General features: G+C 32.8%; 1 long non-coding RNA gene across 1 annotated transcript in view; it reads left to right on the forward strand.

The window, feature by feature from the left end:
* Nucleotides 1-21,585, forward strand: part of LOC141555362 (uncharacterized) — a 114,976-nt gene that overhangs the window by 51,046 nt on the left and 42,345 nt on the right. The window contains exon 2 of the long non-coding RNA XR_012486170.1: nt 18,142-18,287. This is a non-coding gene — a long non-coding RNA (uncharacterized LOC141555362). The remainder of the gene's footprint in view (nt 1-18,141; nt 18,288-21,585) is intronic.

Consider the following 21,585-nt stretch of genomic DNA (forward strand, 5'->3'; position numbering starts at 1 on the left):
TGCCCAGGTACCAAAGAGTTATTTCATCATAAATGGAGTGAGTTATCAAAATATTTCTACTAGGTCTTTTTCATTTTGTATTTCCTTAGGCAGCAGAAAAAAGAAACCTAGAAACAAAACAAAACCTGTAATTTATGTTACCCACTAATAAAGAATTATAAATGACTTTAATATGGCAGACATCATTGAACTCAGTATATACAGGAACAGTGCTTATGGGAATAATAACTATAATGTATGGTTACCCACTGCCTGTATCTCATTCTAATTTGACTCTGTAAGTTGGCAGTAGTAAAGGTTTATATGAGTTGTGTTTCCAGTGTGGTCTCCAGCTCATCTCCATTTCTTGATAAAAATGCCAAGGTTGGATAAGTAATTTTTCTTTAAAAGGATTACACTTGAAGCCCTTAGGAGAAAACAGGGAGCAGGGAGGGAAAAGATGTGAAACATCTAGTTAGTAGAAAGGCATTTTTTTTTCTGATTTTATAAGAGACCTTTAAAATTTTAAAGGAATTAAAATTGTGAGTGATAATGTCCATACATAAAAATAAAGGCATGTCAAGGTAATCACCTAGAATTTTGCATAATTTATAGGTGGGAGATTCTCAGCCACCTACCTTTTATTTTCCTAGCCATTGCACTTCATTTAGGAAATCTGTCATGGGAGGAATGCAAGCCCGAGTGCTTTCAGACATGTATATACACCTATTCTGATGTAGGATAGTCTCTTGTGCATCATGGCTAAGCTTTGTGTAGACAATTACCAGCTCTGTCACTCATGTTTTAATTTTCCTTCTTCATTTTAATCCAGAATTTCTTTTTTCTTCATGACTATTGATTCTGCCATTTTATATTCAACATGCAATATCTATTTATCTTTCTTATGAATTCTTTCCTTCTTCCGCTTTCTCTCCCAAGTATTTCCCTTTCCCCATCTCTTGATAATTCCACAATTTCCTTTGTCCCCTTAACATGAAACACTGGCAAATTTTACTCTGTACTCTTACCCATCCTCTGAAATTTTAATGACATTATTTGCTTCTCCTTTTCAGCTTTTTTAATTTGCTGTTAAATTTGATTTCCCAGTTCCCCAGACCTGGTTATCCTTCACCTAGAAAAGTTAACATGGGAAACTGTGGACCTAAAATTAGCAGAAATTTAACTAAAAATTAAATTATCTGGTGCATAATCCATTGGTGAAGGTGATGAAATTAGTACATATACTCATGTGTGATTGGTATTGATTGCATATAGAAATCATTGAAGAGGATTAATGACTGGGAGAATGGAGAAGAAGATTATCAACAAGATACTGATATAATTATCAAATACTAGGGCAGTCAGTACTAGTTCTAGCTCTGATAGGGCACCTGATTTTAAAAGAATTACATTTGAGGAAACTTAGGGGAAAAACAGGCAGTGATATAACTTTTCTGGTTAGTAGAAAAGATGAAGGCAAATTTTTTCTGATCTTATAAAAGATTTTAAAATAAAAAAAATTATGAATCACAATTTCCATACATAAAAACAAAGCACATAACTATAATCACCTGGTGCTCTGCATATTTCACAGATGGATGTATGACTTAAGGAAGTTAGTCCCATGACTTTAAATTCATAATTCAAAATAAAATCATAGCTTTAAAGCTGGAACAGATTTCAGGTTCTATCTAGTCCAACTTTTTCATTTGACAGGTAAAGAAACTGAAGCCAAGAAAAGTTATTATTTGTTTGAGGTTATACAGGTAGTAAGCATCAGAAAGGAATTTGGACATAAATCCTTTTGATTACAAAGCCAGAGCTCTTTCCCTATACCACACTATAGAATTCATTCAGGGATTTTTTTCTTTCCCCTTTCATCAAACGCTAATACCTATCATCACTTTTTAAGACTTCAAAGCTTTGCCTTTCCTCAAATACTCAAATACATGTGGGATCTTATCAATGTGGGTATTCTCTTCAAAGAGGAAGATTCTAATTCATCCATCCCTGCCCATCTTGTAACACTTGTAAATGCCCTCTAACAAGTTCACTATAGGAAGTCCATATCATTTGATCTTGTCATTTTATATTGTGAAGCATATGGATTATATATTGATTATCCCTTGTTCTTGCCACAATGCCAGTCCATCTTCTTTTTTGTAAATTTATTTCTTTGATGAATTAATTAACATATGATTTTATTTCATGGCTTTTTTTTCTTTATCACCATATTAATTAGTAAGCATTTCTTTATTGTCCACTATGTGCCAGACACTGTGTTGGGATACCAAAGATGTAAAAGATGGTCCTTGGCCTAGAGGAATTTAAAATATAATGAGGGAGATAGCATGCAAAAAACGTACATATATATATAAAATCATAACTATACATAAATATATTTAATATAAAATAATATATATAATAAATATTATAAATATATATAAACATACATATACATATAGCTATATATATATGATTAATAGGGGATAATTAATAGAGGGAAAGCATTGAAATTATGAGTAGTTGATGAAAGTTTCTTGTAGAAAGAGGTATTTTGGTAAGGATTTAAAGGAAACTGAGGAGGAGGTCATAAACATTGCTATTGCTCTCCAAATGATAATAATTTTTAATGCATTGAAAACTGTAGTGTTCTTGGATTCATAGCCACTTAATAGGGAACACATTGGTATTAAAATGATCTACCTTTGCTTTTGGAGATACTTTAAAAAATCTTGCAATTTACCAAATCAGTATCTGTAATATCTGACCAAGATTTGCAATTGTTTGACAAGTTTTTTTTTGACTGAACAATAAGTATTTTTCAATCACTTGGTTTCTGCCTTATCTATTTTCTCTTATATCTCAATTCTTATTTTCCCATTTCCTTGACTCCTTTATATCTCAGCTGTGAGCTATAGCTTAACTAGCCTCTTGTATCTAGAATTTTTTCTTACATATTTCAGCTTATAAATGTATTTCTGCACACTTTCCTAATCAGGCAGGAAAAAAAGCAAACCAAGAAAAGTTAATCTAAAGAATTTCCCCATAAACATTTTTTCCTTGACCAGTAATGTACAATATATATGTATATATACATATATATATACATATATATATATATATTCACATACACACACACACACACACACACACACACACACACACATATATATATATATATATATATATATATAAGATATGTGGAGATATTTTCAATTCATTAAAAAAACATTAAGTACTCACTTTGTATAAGTAGTGTACTAGGGACTGAGAAAGCGAAGACAAAAAACAAGAGTTTACATTCTGCTGGAGAGTTAAAATTTATACATAAATAAGTATAGTATAAGGAAAATTGAGGAGGGAAAGAACAAAACCAACTATATGCATATATGTGAATATTTGCATGTATATGTGAATATATGTATGTATGTACAGGTACATGGAATGCTTTGTGGAAGAGATGGTACTCCTGTTGAATACTGAAATAGAACATGGGTTGTATGAGATAGTGATAAGAAAGGAGCATCTTCTAAGTATGGGGAAGAGTTTCTGTGAATATCCAGAAGCAAGAAATAGACTTTCAGAATATTACAGAGAAACATGAAATCATAAAGATATATTTGGTTTTGTCTTTTTTATGGAGCACTTGTTTGTACCCTCTAAGTATTTAATCCCAAATAAAAGCATTGATTTCTTGATTTCTTAGGGGGGAATTATAGACAAAATGTCCTTTTGTAGCTATCAATACCTAATTCTTCAGTTTCATATTCTACATTTTCTAATTCTAGGTAGATAAAAATGAAAAAAAATTAATTAAATTTTATGTCTCTCCTACTTTCCATTGCCTAAAAGAATGCTTTATCTATTTATCCCTATGTCAAGTTCTGTGATTGCAATAGAACGGAAACTCACTTTACCAGCAACCAATCAAGAGCTTGGTAAATGAACCTTAGTGAGTTGTTGGTGGATCAGAGAGATTAAGTAATTTTCCCACAGTCACAGTGCTAGGAAAGTGGCAGGAACAGGATTTGAACAAGGGTATTCTTAGATTTAAAGCTCAATATCTTAAGTCATGCTACACTACCTCTGTCTTACACTTTGTGAATAATTAATAGAAATTTGTTGAATGAGTGAATGAATTAATGAATAGATGAATAAAGTTGGGGGCAAATGGATATTTGGTGAAGAGTAATATTTGTCAAGTATTAAATATATACAATAAAACCAAAACTAACTCTTTGCAGATTGACTAGAAAATAAATGTCTTGGAAATAAACAACATCCCATAAAATAATATTATTAGCTCCCTACAACATTACTAGTTGTGACTGCAATACTTGATATATTTTTCAACTCAGCACTACAGCATTAAGTAAATGTATTCTAGAGATTATCAATCAACAACTATAGATGATGACAATGAATTGAGAGTATCTGACCCATCTTGAAGAGTATCCATTAGTACCTTTTTATATTGACAAAGTTGGTTTGTATTTTTAAAATCTCAAGTGCAGTGCTTATTATTAATATGTTTAAAAGATTTAGGTTTTCCTCCACTTTTTCAAATATTCAGGAAGCAAAATAGACATCTGAGTCCACAAGGAGGAGCTCTGTACTTTTCTAAACATTCAGGTCTCAAGCTTTGAGCTTTGAATCCATAGAGAGAAGACTTGTCTTGAAGTATAATTAGTTCCCTGGTAGAGTTTTATCAGTTGAATCTTTGGGGAGTGGTAGCGTGTAAACACTTATTAAAATGTTATCTTTTTGGGGGGCATAATTCTGTCATGAGTCAAACTAGATGGATGCAAATAAAAACAGAGGCTCTACATCCTCTGGGACTATTGGTACTTCAATGGAAGACATACGTCACAGAAAGGATTTTCATCTAAGTTAAGAGACAGAAAAGCAAAAGAACATTTTTTTTTCAGTCCATAAGTATGTGTTTGTTCTCAGGCAAACAGAAATAGGGCAATCCAGATCTTGGAAAGGATTTTGGGGTGAGAGGAAGTGAATTTTAGACATGACTGACTTGCCTGCTCAGTAAATAGAAAAGAGCCAAAATTAGTAGTAGTCTAGTTTGCTAGAATATGGAATTTCTGAAGACTAGAAAGATTCCAAACAGATTAAATTTGGCCAAATAGGACAGGTCAAATTGGGCCCAGCAATGCTTTTTAAAGATATTTGCATTTTTATCTTGGAGGCAATAGTGAAGTATTGAAAGTGTTTGATCAGGTTAGTGAATCAGCTGATCCTGTCAAGAAAAGCAAATGACAACAAAAAGGTGGGTTTAAATTTTTTTTTTTTAGCCATATTGAAGAAAAGAGAAGGATCAAAGAAAAGAACGTTCTTCTGCTTGGCTGAATGGGATGATTGCAGACAACTGAGAGAAAGCAAAATTGTTGCACTTTTATTTTGCCCCTGCTAAGGAGAATGATATTTGAATTGAAAAAGAACATAGGCATCTTAATGCTAAAGACAAGGGAAATAGTAAGAAAAAAAAGGGAGATAGTGAGAAAGTAACTGCTAGTTGCCCTGAATGAATTCAAAATACTCTAGATAAACCACATGTTCAAGTATCAAAAGAGCTACTGAATGAAATAGTCAAGCAACTGAAAATGATGGGAGAAGTATCTCAGGATTAGAGAAAGGCAAATATCCCCTCCCTTCCTCCTTTCTCTCTCTCTCTCTCTCTCTCTCTCTCTCTCTCTCTCTCTCTCTCTCTCTCTCTCTCTCTCTCTCTCTCTCTCTCTCTCTCTCTCTCTCTCTCTCTCTCTGTCTCTCTCTCTTTCTCTCTCTCTGTCTCTGTCTTGTCTCTCTGTCTCTCTGTCTCTCTTTCTTTCTCTCTCTCTCTCTCTCTCTCTCTCTCTCTGTCTCTCTCTGTCTCTCTCTCCCCCCCTCTCTCCTCTCTCTGTCTGTCTCTGTCTGTCTCTGTCTCTGTCTCTGTCTCTGTCTCTGTCTCTCTCTCTCTCTCTCTCTCTCTCTCTCTCTCTCTCTCTCTCTCTCTCTCTCTCTCTCTGTCTCTCTCTCTCTCTCTTTCCCCCCTCTCTCTGTCTCTGTCTGTCTCTCTCTGTCTGTCTCTCTCTGTCTCTGTCTCTCTTTATGTCTCTCTCTGTCTCTCTCAGTCTCTCTCTCTCTGTCTCTCTGTCTCTCTCTGTCTCTCTGTCTCTCTGTCTCTCTCTCTCTCTGTCTCTCTCTCTCTCTCTCTCTCTCTCTCTGTCTCTGTCTCTCTCTCTGTCTCTCTCTCTCAATGAAGACTACCATTTAGAGACCAGTGAACTTAATTTTAATTTCTTACACATTTCTAGAAAGTTACAAAAGGGATGAATATCTAAAAAAACTAAAAAGATGAACAGCTAAGTATCATAGTGAATTCAGTTCTAGGTTTCGGATTAGGAAGATACCTATCAGCTGTGTAATCCTTGGCAAGTCATTTAACTTTACTGTTTGCCCTAGTTTTCTCATCTGTGAAATGATCTGGAGGAGGAATTGCAAACCACTTCAGTATCTTTTCCAGAAAACCCCAAGTAGAGTCATGAAGAGTTGGATACAACTGAAATGACTGAACAATAATAAAAAGGAAGTGATGATGACAAAGAGAATGTAATTTCATTAAAACTGCTCTCTCTAACTTAATCTCCTTTGATACTAGACTGGTGGATCAGGAATGCGAGATATTATTTATCTTAATTTTTAGAGAATCATTTGACCAAATTTCATTTTAGTGTGATGGAAGATGAAAAGATTTGGGCTAGGTGATAGTAAAATTAGGTGGATTTAATATGGCTTGATAGCCACATTTATAGAGTAGGCATTGATAGTTTAATATAAAATTTAAAGTTAGCTACTAGGAAAATGTCCCAAGGATCTATATTTTGGTCTGATGTTACCTAACGTTTTTATCAGATTTAGATAAAGGCATTGATAAAATGTTTACCAGATTTTCATATGATATAACACAGGGAGACATATAAGCCAACAGTGTAATATGGTTATGAAAAATCCTAATGCAATCTTGGAATGCATGGAGAGACATATATGTCAGGAGTAGAGAAGCAATGTTCTATTGCAATCTGTCCTGATCAGCATACATGTGTATGCTGTATCACTATCTTCAGATGTGGAAGTTACATTTAAGAAAGTATACTGATAAATGATAGAGAAAGTGATTTGTTCTATCTTCTGTTTTGCAAAATGAACAGAAGTCTTATAAAGTGGGAAACAAAGGAAGATTCAAGTGTCAAAAAAAACTTGTATAATAGTATTTGCTTTCTAGATTGCTTTGAAATTTACAAAGCAATTTAGAAGCATTTCTTTTCTGATAACCTTTGAAACTGGAAGAATATTAACTCTACTTTTGACTCAATTTTACTAATATTTAGTAAGTGTGTAGTATTTGCAAGATCCTGTGCTACATGCTGAAAATACAAAAGAAAAAACTGAAAATTACCAAATATCAGAGTTGGAAGGGATCTCAGCAACCAACCAATTGAACACATTCCTGAAGAAGGACATGCTCTACTGCATGGTCAGTAATCCATTATCCAGGTTTGCTTAATTAAGATTTTTCATGTAAAAGAAGCACACTATCTTTTAAATCAATCCACTACACCTTTGGATTTCTGTGATTGCTGGGTAGTTTTTCCCGGCATCATCTAAATTTGCCACTTCCTAATGTTCATGTATTGCTTCTGAATCTTCATTCTCAGGTCAAGAAGAAAAGTTAATCTTTCTCCCACAGTATAGCCTTTCAGATTATTAAATACTTCTAAGTTTCTCCTGTAAATTTTCTTTTCTCTGAACTAACCATTTCTGATTCCTTTAAAAGACCTTAACATACCATGAAATTGAGGTCATTCACCATTCTGGCTCGCTTTCTCTATCATTTATCAGTATACTTTCTTAAATGTAACTTCCAGATCTGAAGATTCAGCTCTTTAACTTGCCTTGTTATTACTTAACCTTCCCTCCCTTGTTTTCTTTCCCCTTTCATTATTTCCCTGTCCTCCCATCCTTCCCCCCTTATTTCTTTATAGATTTTGGAGGATGCTATACCCTTCTTGATATATATGTAATGTTATTTATTGATCTATTGCTGATGTGAATAGGTTTTCAGAAATACAAGCCCTCCTCCCTCCTTTAAATGCCTCTGTCTATTCTTCCTCTGTACCTCATTTGTACAACATAATTACTATTTTTACCTTAACTCTGCCCCAGTCTTTCTTTTGAGCTACCTCATTGCTGATGTCAGTCTTAACGATTTGACATACAATTTCCATGTGAAGAAAACATAAACAATTCGTCCATGTTAAGTTCCTTGAAATTGATCTTTGATATTGGCTCATATATGTTAAATTTTAAATTGAGTTCAGGTTTGGTTGATAGAAGGTCCTGAAAATATGTAAATTCATTGAATGTCCATTTTTTTCTCATTCAATGGTATGGATAATTTTGCTGGATATGATATTTTTGGTTACAGGCCTAGTTCTTTTGATTGTTGGTAGGTATGATTCTAGGACCTATGGTCTTTTATTGTGTCTACTAATACATCCTGTGCAATTCTAATTGTAGCTCCAATATATTTGAAAAGTTTTTTTTCTTGTTTCTTGCAAAATTTTCTCCTTGATCTGGTAGTTTCAAAATTTGTCAATAATATTGCTATGTGCTATGGTGATTGGTAATTCTTTTTTTCTATTTCTATTTTCCCCTCATGTTCTATCACTCCAAGACAATTTTCTTGAAATATTTCTTGCATTATTGTGTCAAGGTCATTTTTTTGGTCACAACTTTCAGGCAAATTTAATCATTGTTATATTTTCTTTTCTTGATATGTTCTCCAGATGTGTTGTTTTTCTTATGTTTCACATTCTGCCTAGTTTTTCATCCTTTATAATCTGTTGGTTATTAGTTCTCTCATAGTTTCCCAGGCTTCTTCTTGTCCAGTTCTAATTTTCAAACTGTTATTTTCATCTTTGAGACTCTATGTCTCCTTTTCTAGTTGGTTACTTTTTTTTTTGGTAATCTTGTTTTTGTTTGGGGGATGTGTGTATGTATGCACAAAAATCAAATAATCATATATATATTTCTTAGAAATATTTAAACAATATGTTTTTTTCCTACATTTGAAGATAAACTGTGGGAGTCAATGTTAAAAATGTAATTTGCATGGTCTTAGACTTGATCTTTCAAATAGCTTCTTCTTTACCTGCTGCTCTAAGAGATGTCCACATTGGGCATCATGGGGCCTCTTTTTCTCTCATTGTCTGTTTCCCAGGTATTATAGAGGCTACTTGGAAAGTAATTATGCTTGACAGAAAGGATCTATGTTTTAATGAATGTCATCTGATACAGCTGCAGATACATGGCCCATAAATTCAGGCAGTTGATTACAATGGTGGTGAGGAGAATGTTAAATATTGGAAATTCCACATGAGCCTTTATTGTTGCCTCATATCCAGATGTTCATAGGAACACAAATTTATCATGATAGGATCTGAGAAGTCATCTGGATCATGGATTCTTAAACATTTTTCTCCTTGTGACCCCTTTTCATCTGAGGAATTTTTACATGATCCTGGGTATATAGGTATATAAAATAGGTTTACAAATAATTTACTGATAATAAATCATAATTTTGTAATCCCCACATTCACTTATGTGACCCCATATAGAGTTGTGACTTACAGCTTTAGAATCTTTGATCTAGATCTTATTTTACAGATGAAGAAATTAGACTCAAAGAAGTTAATGAACTTGTCTCACAGAGGTATCAAGTAGATTTGAGTTTCGAACTTAATTACTGGAAATAAAATTCAGTGCCCTTTCTGCTGTAGTATAGTGCTTTCCTTGAGATCTAGGCCCATAGGTAATTAGTGTCAAGATTTGAACTTGATTCTCTAACTCCAAATCTAGTATCCTATTTATTAGGTAAACGCTATCTGATTTGATTACATTTCTATATTAGTTTATGTGGAAATAGGTTTTCCAAATCATTTCTTTTTCCTATCTTAAATAGTCTTAGAGGCCAGGGACTTTTCTATCTAGTGCTAGTTTTCCAAGCTGTATGCTACATAAATATTTGAATCCTTTGGTTGTTGGTGTATCTTCCATAACACACAGAATAGTGTTGAGGCAGAGTAGGTATTCAATATATAATTGTTGAACATTAAGAAAAAGAAAAACAAAACAAAACAAAAAACAATAAATGATCATTTGCAAATTTAAATTCTGAATAATAAGTAAATAATAAATATAAGTCAGAGAAAAATGAGGAAGCTGGAATACTGCATAGAAAGCTAGCTTCAGGAATAGGGAATACTTGCATTTAAATTCTTTCCTCTGTATGCTATAAGACTATGTGCACTTCTTAAAGTTTTTGGTACTGCTAGACAACTCATTCCACAAAAATTTGAGGTGTTATGTATTGTTTCAGGAGTGGAGGAAGCACTCTCTCCATGATGAAATTACAGGTCTGATCCCTTTTCTATTATTCCCCTCTCCCTCACTCCCTCACCTCACGCAGGATTAATAGACATAATTATTCCTCATGCTTATAATCTATGTGATATGGAGCAAATCACTTAATCTAGCTGATCTCAGTTCCCTCATTTGTTAAATAGGGAAGACTTAAATGAATTGTCCTATCCAACTTTAAATCAATGATTCTATGAGGATAAAAACATCCTAAATTTGATTCAAACATTTAAAACTCTCCCCTCTCAAATGTCTTAGTTTAGTAGGATCAGGTTTAGCTAGAATATCAAACTCTTATTTCCTCTCTAGAGTTAGGTGCAGAACATCTGCTCAGCTAGGAAAAGCCAATGAGAGCCAGTGAGAAAAAAAAGCAGCATCTTTGGGACTCCATTCATCTCCAGGGATGGCCTTGCTATCTTTCCTCAGAAGAAGAAAAACACATTTGCTGTTTTGCCTGGCAGGGAAATACAAACTGAACTCCAGCTGCCTTTGTTGGTTGTGCGGCCTGGGATATTAGTCCATGTAAATAGCTTTGGCATCAGAATCCCAATTGACTCTTTCTGGTCAGGCTGTTGGCAATACTGACATACATAGAAACAGAGTTTTGCATTTTACAAGGGAAAGAGTATACAGTGTGGAACCTAACCTAACGAGAACAAGATTATTCAAGTCTGCAATAAATTAACTAGGATTGACATGGGTATAAGAAGACACAGATAGGCTACATCCAAGTTTTGCTTGCTAAAGTAGGATTTTTTTCCCTTTCTTTTGCTCAGAAATATAATAGAACTTAGTCAATTTGCTTATCATTTGAGACTATACAGAATCGATGCTACTGTCATTTCCCTTCCCTTAGGTCTCTAGGCTTACCTCAATTTCAGCCTTGCTATTTTTTTTAAAACATAATCACACACCCGAAGCATAAGCCATGGGCACTGTTTAAGCTGGTAAGTATTCAGAAGACGCTGTAAGCCTCTCTTTGGGGAAGCTTATCTTTAAAAACAAAAACCAGAAGCTATTGCAAGGCAAAAGCTGGTAAGGACCATCTGATCTCAGATTAGCTTTTCCTCCTGCTCCCTGTGAGGTGGCAAAATCTTTAGCAACTGACAGTAAAAACATAACAGCATTGATCTTCAGCTCTAACCATAGGCCTTATAGTCAGATCAAGCCAGGATGCCTAATGAAGAATAGAGCTTTTTAAGTACTAGTAATTTTGCTGGGATTTATTTTGACAGTTTTAAATGTAAGGAAGTTATACCTTTTTCCTATTTATTCATTTTAAGCTTTAAATTTTCAAAAAATATATATATATAGTTTTCAACATTCACCTCTGTAAAATCTTTTTTTCCAAATTTTTTCTCCCTCCCTCTCACTCCCTCCCTTAGACAGCAAGTAATCCAATATATGTTAAACATCTGCAGTTTGTCTATACCTATTTCCCCATTCATTATGCTGCACAAGAAAATCAGATCAAAAAGGAAAAAAAATGAGAGAGAAAACAAAATGCTAGCAAACAACAACAAAAAGAGGGAAAATGCCATGTTGTGATCCACATTCAGTTCCCACAATCCTCTCTCTGGGTACAAATGTCTTTCTCCATTACAAGACCATTGGAACTGACCTGAATCACCTCACTGTTGCAAAGAGCCATGTCCATCAGAATTGCTCATCATGTAATTTTGCTGTTGCTGTGTATAATGTTTTCTTTGTTCTTCTCACTTCACTTAACATCAATTCATGTAAGTTTCTCTGGGTCTTTCTAAAATCATACTGCTAATTGTTTCTTATAGAACAATAATATTCCATAACATTCATATACTATAACTGATTCAGCTATTCTCCAATTGATAATGCAACTCATTTTCCAGTTCCTTGCTACTGCAAAAAGGGCTTCTAGAAACATTTTTGCACATGTGGGTCCTTTTCCCTTTTTTTATGATTTCTTTGGATTACAGGCCCAATAGAAATACTGCTGGATCAAAGGATATGCACAGTTTGATAGCCCTTTGGGCACAGTTCCATATTGCTCTCTAGAATGGTTGGATTTGTTCACAATTCCACTAACAATGTATTAGTGTCCCAGTTTTCCCACATCCCCTTCAACATTCATCATTATCTTTTCCTATCATCTTAGCGAATTTGGGAGGTGTATGGCGGTACCTCAGAGTTTCTCTGATCAATGGTGATTTACAGAACCTTTATTATGACTAGAAATGATTTCAATTTCTTCATCAGAAAATTGTCTGTTAATATACTTTGACCATTTATCAATTGAAGAATGGCTTGTATCCTTATAAATTTGAATCAATTCTCTCTATATTTTAGAAATGAGGCCTTTATCAGAATCCTTGGAGGTAAAAAAAAATTCTCCCAGTTTATTTCTTCCTTTCCAATCTTGTCTGCATTGGTTTGCTTGTACATGACCTTTTTAATTTAATATAGTCAAAATTATCCATTTTACATTCCATAACATGCAATAGTTCTTTGGTCACAAATTCCTTCCTTCACCACAGATTTGAAAGGAAGACTATTCTTTGTTCTTCTAAATGCTAAATGTTTATGTCTAAATCATGAACCCATTTCAACCTTATCTTGGCATAGGTGTTAGATGTGGGTCAATGCCTAGTTTTCATCATACTGATTTCTGGTTTTCCCAATAATTTTTGTTAAATAGTGAGTTGGATATGTTCCAGAAGCTGGGTTTGTGAATTAACTTCCTACCGTCACTGGGTTTAGCTTAACAGAAACTACTATTTTGTTTTGTTTTATTATTTTTATTTCATTAAATATTTCCTAATTACATGTAAAATTTTTAACAATCATTTAAATTTTTTTAAATTCTAAATTAACTCTCTCTTCCTCCTGCCTCTCTCCTCTCCTGGAAAAGGCAAGCAATTTGATTTTGATTATATACATAGTTTTGTACAAATAGGTCCTTTTCCCTTTTCTTTGATTTCTGGAAATACAGACTTAGTTGTGATATTGCTGGATCAAATGGTATGTCCATTTTTATAGCCCTTTGTGCATTGTTCCAAATTGTTGTCCAGGATGGTTTGGGCTAGTCACAGTGCTGTCATGTTAACCAGTCTGATAGTGTGAAGTATTTTCTCAGTTTTTTTTAAATTTGCTTTTCTTTAATCAGTAGTATTTAGAGCATTTTTATCTTCTTACTATTGATGCTTCGATTAATTTGTCTGAAAACTGCCTGTTCATTTTTTTTGACTATTTGTCAATTGGGGAATGGCTTGTATTTTTATAAATTTGGCTCAGTTCCCTATATATTTGAGAAATGAGATCTTTATCAGAACAACGCTGCAAATTCTCATTCCCCTTCCACCCATTTGCCTGTTTCTTTTAAAAATTTTGGTTATATTAGTTTTATTTGTACAAAAATTTTTTCATTTTGTTTAGTAAAATCAATTTTACTTCCTGTAATCTCCCCTATATTTTGTTTGGCCATAAACCCATAAATCCATAGAAATAACAGATACATTTATTTTCCATGTTCTTTTAATTTACTCCTGATGTTACCTTTTCTACCTAAATCACTTATCCATTTTGACTTTATCTTGGTATACAGTGTGAGATGTTGGTCTATGCCTTTCAAACTACTTTCCAATTTTTCCAGCAGCTTTTGTCATATGTTGAGTTTCTACTCCAAAATCTTGTATCTTTGGTATCATCAAATACGAGGTTACTTTGATCATTTACTAATATAAATTGTGTACATAACCTATTTCTGTCATCCACCACTTTATTTCTTAGTTAATACCTGGTTATTTTGATGACTGCTGGTTTGTGATAGCTTGAAATTCACTGGACTATCTTTCTTATTTTTTTAATTGATTCTCTTGATATTCTTGACATTTTGTTCTTCTAGATGAATTTTGTTACTATTTTCCAAACTTTATGAAATACTTATATCTATATCTACATTTATCCATCTATCTAGGATGGTATATATTGGATAAGTAAATTAACTTAGAATTGTCATTTTTATTATATTGGCCCAACATACTTATGAGCAGTTAATACTTCCTCAAATGTTAAGATTTTTATTTGTGTGAAAAGTATTTCATAATTTTGTTCATAAAATCCCTGTGTTTGTCTTGGCAGGTAGGCTCAAGTATTTTATATTGTCTGCAATTATTTTAAATGGAATTTCTCTTTCTATTTCTTGCTGTTGGACAATATAAAATACTTGAGCCTACCTGCCAAGACAAACACAGGGAATCTATGAACAAAATTATGACTTTTGTAAGGCAATTGGAGGTAAGTAACTTTGCCTAGCTGTCTGAGAATGGATTTGAACTCAGGTCCTCCTGACTCCAAGGCTTATGCTCTATCCACTCATCATCTACCTAAATTTCTTTTTCTTTCTTTCTTTCTTTCTTTTCTTTTTTTTTTTTTTTGAGGCTGGGGTTAAGTGACTTGCCCAGGGTCACACAGCTAGGAAATGTTAAGTGTCTGAGACCAGATTTGAACTTGGGTCCTCCTGAATTAAAGGCTGGTGCTCTATCCACTGAGCAACCTAGCTGCCCCCTAAATTTCTAATATAATAGTGAGTAATATTGATGAATGTTCATGTTCAATTTTTGATCATATTGGAAAGACTCCAAGTTTATACGAATTATAGATACTGCTTCCTCTTAGATACTACTTATCATTTTAAGAAAGTTCCATTGATTCTTGTATTTTAATAGGAATGCTTGTATTTTGTTGTTGTTATATATAATCGTATAATTTCTGTTGGTTTTGTTACTGATATGGTCAATTATTTTGATTGTTTTCTTAATATTAAACCAGTCTTGTATTCCTGGTATAAATCTCACCTGATCATAGTTTACAAAAACTTCGTGATATTGTTGTGATCTTCTTGTTGGTTTTTTTATTTTAAAATGTTGCATCCATATTCATTAAGGAAATTTGTTTATAGTCTTCTTTCTCTATTTTTGCTCTCCCTGGTTTAGGTATCAGCACCATAGTCCTGTCATAAAAGAGATTTGATAGAACTCCTCCACTTATTTTTCCAAAATGTTTATATAATATTAATTGTTCTTTAAATGTTTGGTAGACTTCACTTGTGAATCCATCTGGTCCTGGAGATTTTTTCTTAGGGAGCTTATTGATGGTTGGTTCAATTTCTTTGGCTAAAAGAGAGAGATTTAAATATTCTATTTCCTTTTCTGTTAACCTGGGCAATTTATATTCATCCATTTCACTTAGATTGTCAGTTTTACTGGCATATAATTGGACCAAATAAATCTTAATAGTTATTTTTATTTCATCTTAATTGGTTATTCATTTTTGATACTAACAATTTTGTCTCCTTTTTAAAAAAATCGAATTATATAATTATCTTTTTATCTATTATCAATTATTTTCATAAAACTAGTTCCTAATAATTTTAGTAATTGTTCAATGCATTTTACTTTTAATTGTATTAGTTTCATTTTTTATTTTCAGTAGTTTACTTGGGCATTTTAAATTTGTTCTTTTTCCATTTTTTAGTTGATTAATTGCAGTTAACTGCAGCTGCAATTAATTGATCTATTCTTTTTTTTTTCTTTTTATGATGATCAAAAGATATAAATTTCTTTCAAGTACTGCCTTGACTGTCTCCCATAAATTTTTGAATGTTGTCTTATTGTTTTTATTCTCTTTAGTGAAATTATTGTTTCTATGATTTGTTCTTTGACACTCATTTTTAGAATTAAATTATTTAGTTTCCAATTATTAGCTTTTTAGGCTTCCATGGCCATTTGTTAAGTACAATTTGTATTGTATTTTTGTCTGGAAAGGTTGCATTTAATATTTTAGCTTTTCTGTATTTGGTTGTGAAGTTTTTAATGTGTGTTCAGTCTTTATGAAGATACCATGTATAAGGTATACTCCTTTCTATTCCCAGTTAGTTTTTTTCCAGAGAGGTATCATATAGAATTTTCTAAGATTCCATTCTTCTTTTTGACTGTTTTCTTAATTATTTTATGGTCATATCATCTAGCTCTGAGATGGGACAATTAAGGTTTCCCATCATTATAGTTTTACCTTTTATTTCTTCCTGTAGCTCCCTTAAGGTTTCCTTTAATAATTTTGATACTATATCATTGGGTATGTACACACACATACATATATATGTACACCTATGAATAGCTACATATATTTAGTATTGATATATAATATTATTTGCGCTTTTTGAGATGCTTACTATCTCTACCATTTTTGCTTCAGCTGAAGCATAATATATTCTGTTCTACCCACTTTATTTTAATTCTCCGTGTTTCTCTGTTTCAAGTGTATTTCTTATATATAATATATTATTGGTGTCTGATATCTAATCCATTTTGGTATCTACTTTTGTTTTATGAATGAGTTCATTCTATTCATATCCACAGTTATAATTACTAACTGTGGATTTCCATCTTATTTTCTTCTTTTCCTCCTTTTTTCTTCATTTAATCCTGTCTCTTCTTTAAAATCTGTTTTGTTTCTGACCATTGCCTTATTTTATTTGATCTTCCTTTATCAATGAAGGCAATTGCTTATGGGCTATGCAGCAAATTGCACTTTCCTTGTAGGGTAGGAAAAGATGAAGTGAGGAGTGATCCAACCCTCTAAGGAAAGTGTATATTGATGCCATGAAAATGTGCTTCTAATTTGGCTTCTAAGAGTTATTCTATTCCAATGATCAAAATTCATTCTTTCTGATTCTAAAGCAAATTTATTCCATATAGTTGTTCAGGCTCAGGTACTAAATAGTGTTTTTTAATTGGTTGAGGGAGTTTCATCAAGTACAAAGTTATAAATTATCTTCTTTAGTCCTTCAACTCTGGCCCCCAAAACCTTTTCACGTACATGCTATATTTTATCTCCCTTATTTCTGAACAGAGAAGAACTACTACTCTTATCTTTAGCACCTTAGGCTTTCCCAGGAAAGTCAGTTAGTCTATCTTGCCAGAATGACTGCTATAGAACAAAAGTGTTGAAACACTAGCAATGGATTATAATGTATTAAAAAGGAAAATGAAGCATAATCTAACATATATGATAAATAAGTAATTCTGCATAATAGAATGGAGCATTAACAAAAGGCCAGATGATTAAAGAAAATCTTTGAAATATGTTGTCTGCATATGCAATCCTTATTTTTAGAATTAAAATTAAATATTAAATATGTACTCTGGATATATGATTCAAGAAAAGCAAGAAAACTATGCAAAATTCTCTTCTTGCCCCACTGTTCAGATTTCTTTGCCTTTCATATTATTGCTAAGAGTGAACTACTTCACCTCTCAGATTGTTGCAAAGGCCTAAATGAAAACAAAGTTGATTTGTCTCTTCATATTTGTTGGTTTCCTAGAATAAAGAGATAACTAAATAATCATTTTAGTTTAAAATATCTTCTCTTTTTATTTTTATTGGCCTAGAGTAAACAAAGATCCATTTTTTTCCAGCGAAGAGGTTAATTAAGTAAGAGTATTCAATATTGTCGATCAGCACTTGAAAAACAGATTCACCTTTCTTAGAGCAATGAGATCAACACAATCTTATCTGAATTCAGTGCTTAGATAATAGGCTTGAGCAAAGCAAAAAAAAAAAGGTTTTTGAAAGATGTATAAAAAGAAAAATATTACCTTTTTCTGTTTTTTTGGGGGGGGAGCTCATTACTCTTCTCTCCTTTTCTCCCAGAATCTGACAACATGAACATGAATACAAAGATGGACAGCAAGTTGTGAGGGAAAGATCATCTGACTAAATCTCTGCTGATTTGGTTTGACCACTTAGCAGCAGCTAGTCCTCAAGTGAGTTATCAAAAACATGGATTCATCATGCATGCACACATACGATTACAAGATCTATACAGATCTTTAAAGGAAGAAGAGCTTTTTTTTTTCTTTTTACTTTTTTTCCCCCCCTTTTCTTAGGACTCTTTCATGCTTAACTAAATTAGCTTTTTTTCTTTCTTCTTTTCTTTCAACAGTAAACTATCCATTCAAGGTGGGCCTCTTTTTTACATAAGATTTTTTTTGGCCATATTTTGCCATACTCTTCCCCTCTCTTCCCAATGGTCACTTTTAGTCCCTTCCCACCCCTCCAAGTGGTATTTGTTTCCCCCAAGTAGTATTTATTTCAAGAATCTTTGAGCCAGAAAGACTTGGGTCCAAATATTGTCTTTGATGTATGCACCCCAGACAGTTCTCTAACAATATACATTCCAGATGAGTTACTGATTTTTGCATCAGCAGAAAGAGAATTTTCTGCATAGATAGAATGAATGTCCATATTAGGAGCTTCCTTCATCTCTTCAAGTGTGCTCTATAATGAATTATCTTCTTATACATTTTTTACCTTCTTTTTTATTTCAATAGTTTTTATTTGCCAGATATGTGCATGAGTAATTTTACAACATTGACGATTGCCAAATCTTCTTTTCCAATTTTTCCCCTCCCTCCCCCCCAGATGGCAGGTTGACCAATACATGTTAAATATGTAAAAGTATAAATTAAATACAATATATGTATACATGTCCAAACAGTTATTTTGCTGTACAAAAAGAATCGGACTTTGAAATAGTGTACAATTAACCTGTGAAGGAAATAAAAAAAGCAGGCAGATGAAAATAGAGGAATTGGGAATTCTGTGTAGTGGTTCATAATCATCTGCTAGAGTTCTTTTGCTGGTTGTAGCTGGTTCAGTTCATTATTGATCTATTGGAACTGATTTGGTTCATCTCATTGTTGAAAATGGCCACGTCCATCAGAATTAATTCTTATACATTTTTAAATAATAGAACATAAACTCCTTGAAGGAAGTAATTCTTTCACTTTTGTCTTCAGTGTCTTATTTGTTATCTGGCACAAAGTAGGTGTTTAAAAATGACTACTGAATAAATGAAAGGTCTGGAGCCCTTTTCCACCCCTCCCCCCCAAAATTAGAACTTTTTGAATGGCTTAATGTTGTGAAGATTAACCTGGTAAACTGAGTATCCACAATTCACTTCTTTTTAGATAAAAGTGCACTTATAATAGAACATGCTATGTCAAGCACTTATAATAGAACATCCTCTTGTAACAGATTTGTCCTACTGCTAACCCAGGAGGGAACACTGTGAATGAGATGGCTCAAGTTTGACAGTTAATTTAAAACCAAGGCCTTCACTATCCTGAAATTTATCAAGGAATTGAACAGTCAGTATCTTTTATGACTGGTACCTCCTTTTATTTAAGAGCCAATAAATTATACAAAAATTCAGAAAAGGGTAATGCTATCATCTGCAGCTGTGTAAAATAATATAGACATCATGGCAGGCTTTTAATTAGAATGCCTCCTTCTTAGTTAATTACTGTCAGTCTGAAATTATTGAGCTAATAGCCCAAACTCAATTCTACATCATTTATTTTGGATCATGGTCTGTTATTAAAAGTGTAGTGCATGGTCAAACCTTTATGGACTAAGCCTTCTATTTGAGCCTAAACAATAGTCTTGAGTAATATAATCTGTACCCAGAATATACTTCATCAGATTCAGATTAATAAATTCTTATAAAGATTAGCTTTCTTCATGTTTTCTAGATATAGCTTATCATCTTAGATAGAAAAGAAACAGAATCTTTAGATTATGCTCCATCCAGTTGTAGTATCATATCTGTTCACTGGACTAATTTTGTACTGAGAAAATCTCACAAGTTAAAAAAAATAAATTTAACATTTTAAATCCAGGTTAAGCTAAGTGTCATAGATTTTGTACCAGGGATGAAAAATTTTTGGTTGGGCCAGTTTTTATGTTTCTTTGATTTGAGAAATTTGATATTCTATCTATTTTGAATCCAATTTGCTTTTAAGACACTGGTGTTCAAGTGGTCCAACCAAATGTGATTTCTTTTTTTTTTTTTTTTTTAATTAAAGCTTTTTTATTTACAAAACATATGCATGGGTAATGTTTCAACACTGACTCTTGCAAAACTTTCTGTTCCAAATTTCCCCCTCCTTTCCCACAACCCCTCCCCTAAATGGCAGGTAATCCAATATATTAAATATATGGTAAATCCAATATATGTATACATATTTATACAGTTATCTTGCTGCACAAGAAAAATCAGATCAAGAAAGACGAAAAAAACTGCAAAAGAAAACAAAATACAAGCAAATAACACCAGAGAGAGTGAGAATGCTATGTTGTGGTCCACACTCAGTTCCCACAGTCCTCTCTCTGGGTAGAGATGACTCTCTTCAACACTGAACAATTGGAACTGGTTTGAATCATCTCATTGTTGAAGAGAGCCACGTCCATCAGAACTGATTATCATATAGTCTTGTTGTTGCCGTGTATGATGATCTCCTGGTCCTGCTCATTTCACTCAGCATCAGTTCATGTAAGTCTTTCCAGGCCTCTCTGAAATCATCCTGTTAGCCATTTTTTACAGAACAATAATATTCCAGTATATATAAAATTTCCAATATAATTTATTCAGCTATTCTCCAATTGATGGTCATCCATTCAGTTTCCAGTATCTAGCCACTACAAAAAGGTTATCACAAATGCCAATAAAGATTTACTTTAATCTGAGTTGTAAATAGAAACAAAGATACAGACTTTCAAGGAGTTTGAATTTTATTTTTTAAATGTCCAGCTGCCATTAGAAAATAACTTACAGTAAAAATTATATATAAGCATTTATAATTTATCATTTGATAGCTGGTACTTTTAACATCTAGCTTCAGGAAATATGAAAGTGACATCAAAATGAGAAAAGTTCAAATCATGATGTATTAAACTCAAAGGAATATAGATGGTGTAACATTAATCTACGTACAATCAGAAACATCACAACTAATATTCTATATTTGGATCTCTGAAAGTAAAGAAATTGATAAAAATATGTGATAGTTGTCATTTTTACCTTTTCCAACCATAATTAGTTCAGAAATAAAGATTTTTGGTGTTTCAAATCATTGTAGTCATGTATAGTGACAAACTTTAACTCTGGATACTTAATGGAAACTTAAGATATCCATTGTTTTCTGTTATTAAAAAATACTGAAGCCTTTTGTCTTTACATAAGCTCTGTCCCACCCTTCTAAATAGAAACTTTATTGCAACAAAGAAAAAAATAAGCAAAATATGTGATAAAAT

This window comes from Sminthopsis crassicaudata, chromosome 2 (genome assembly GCF_048593235.1).
Source record: "Sminthopsis crassicaudata isolate SCR6 chromosome 2, ASM4859323v1, whole genome shotgun sequence".
Classification (NCBI taxonomy): Eukaryota; Metazoa; Chordata; class Mammalia; order Dasyuromorphia; family Dasyuridae; genus Sminthopsis; species Sminthopsis crassicaudata.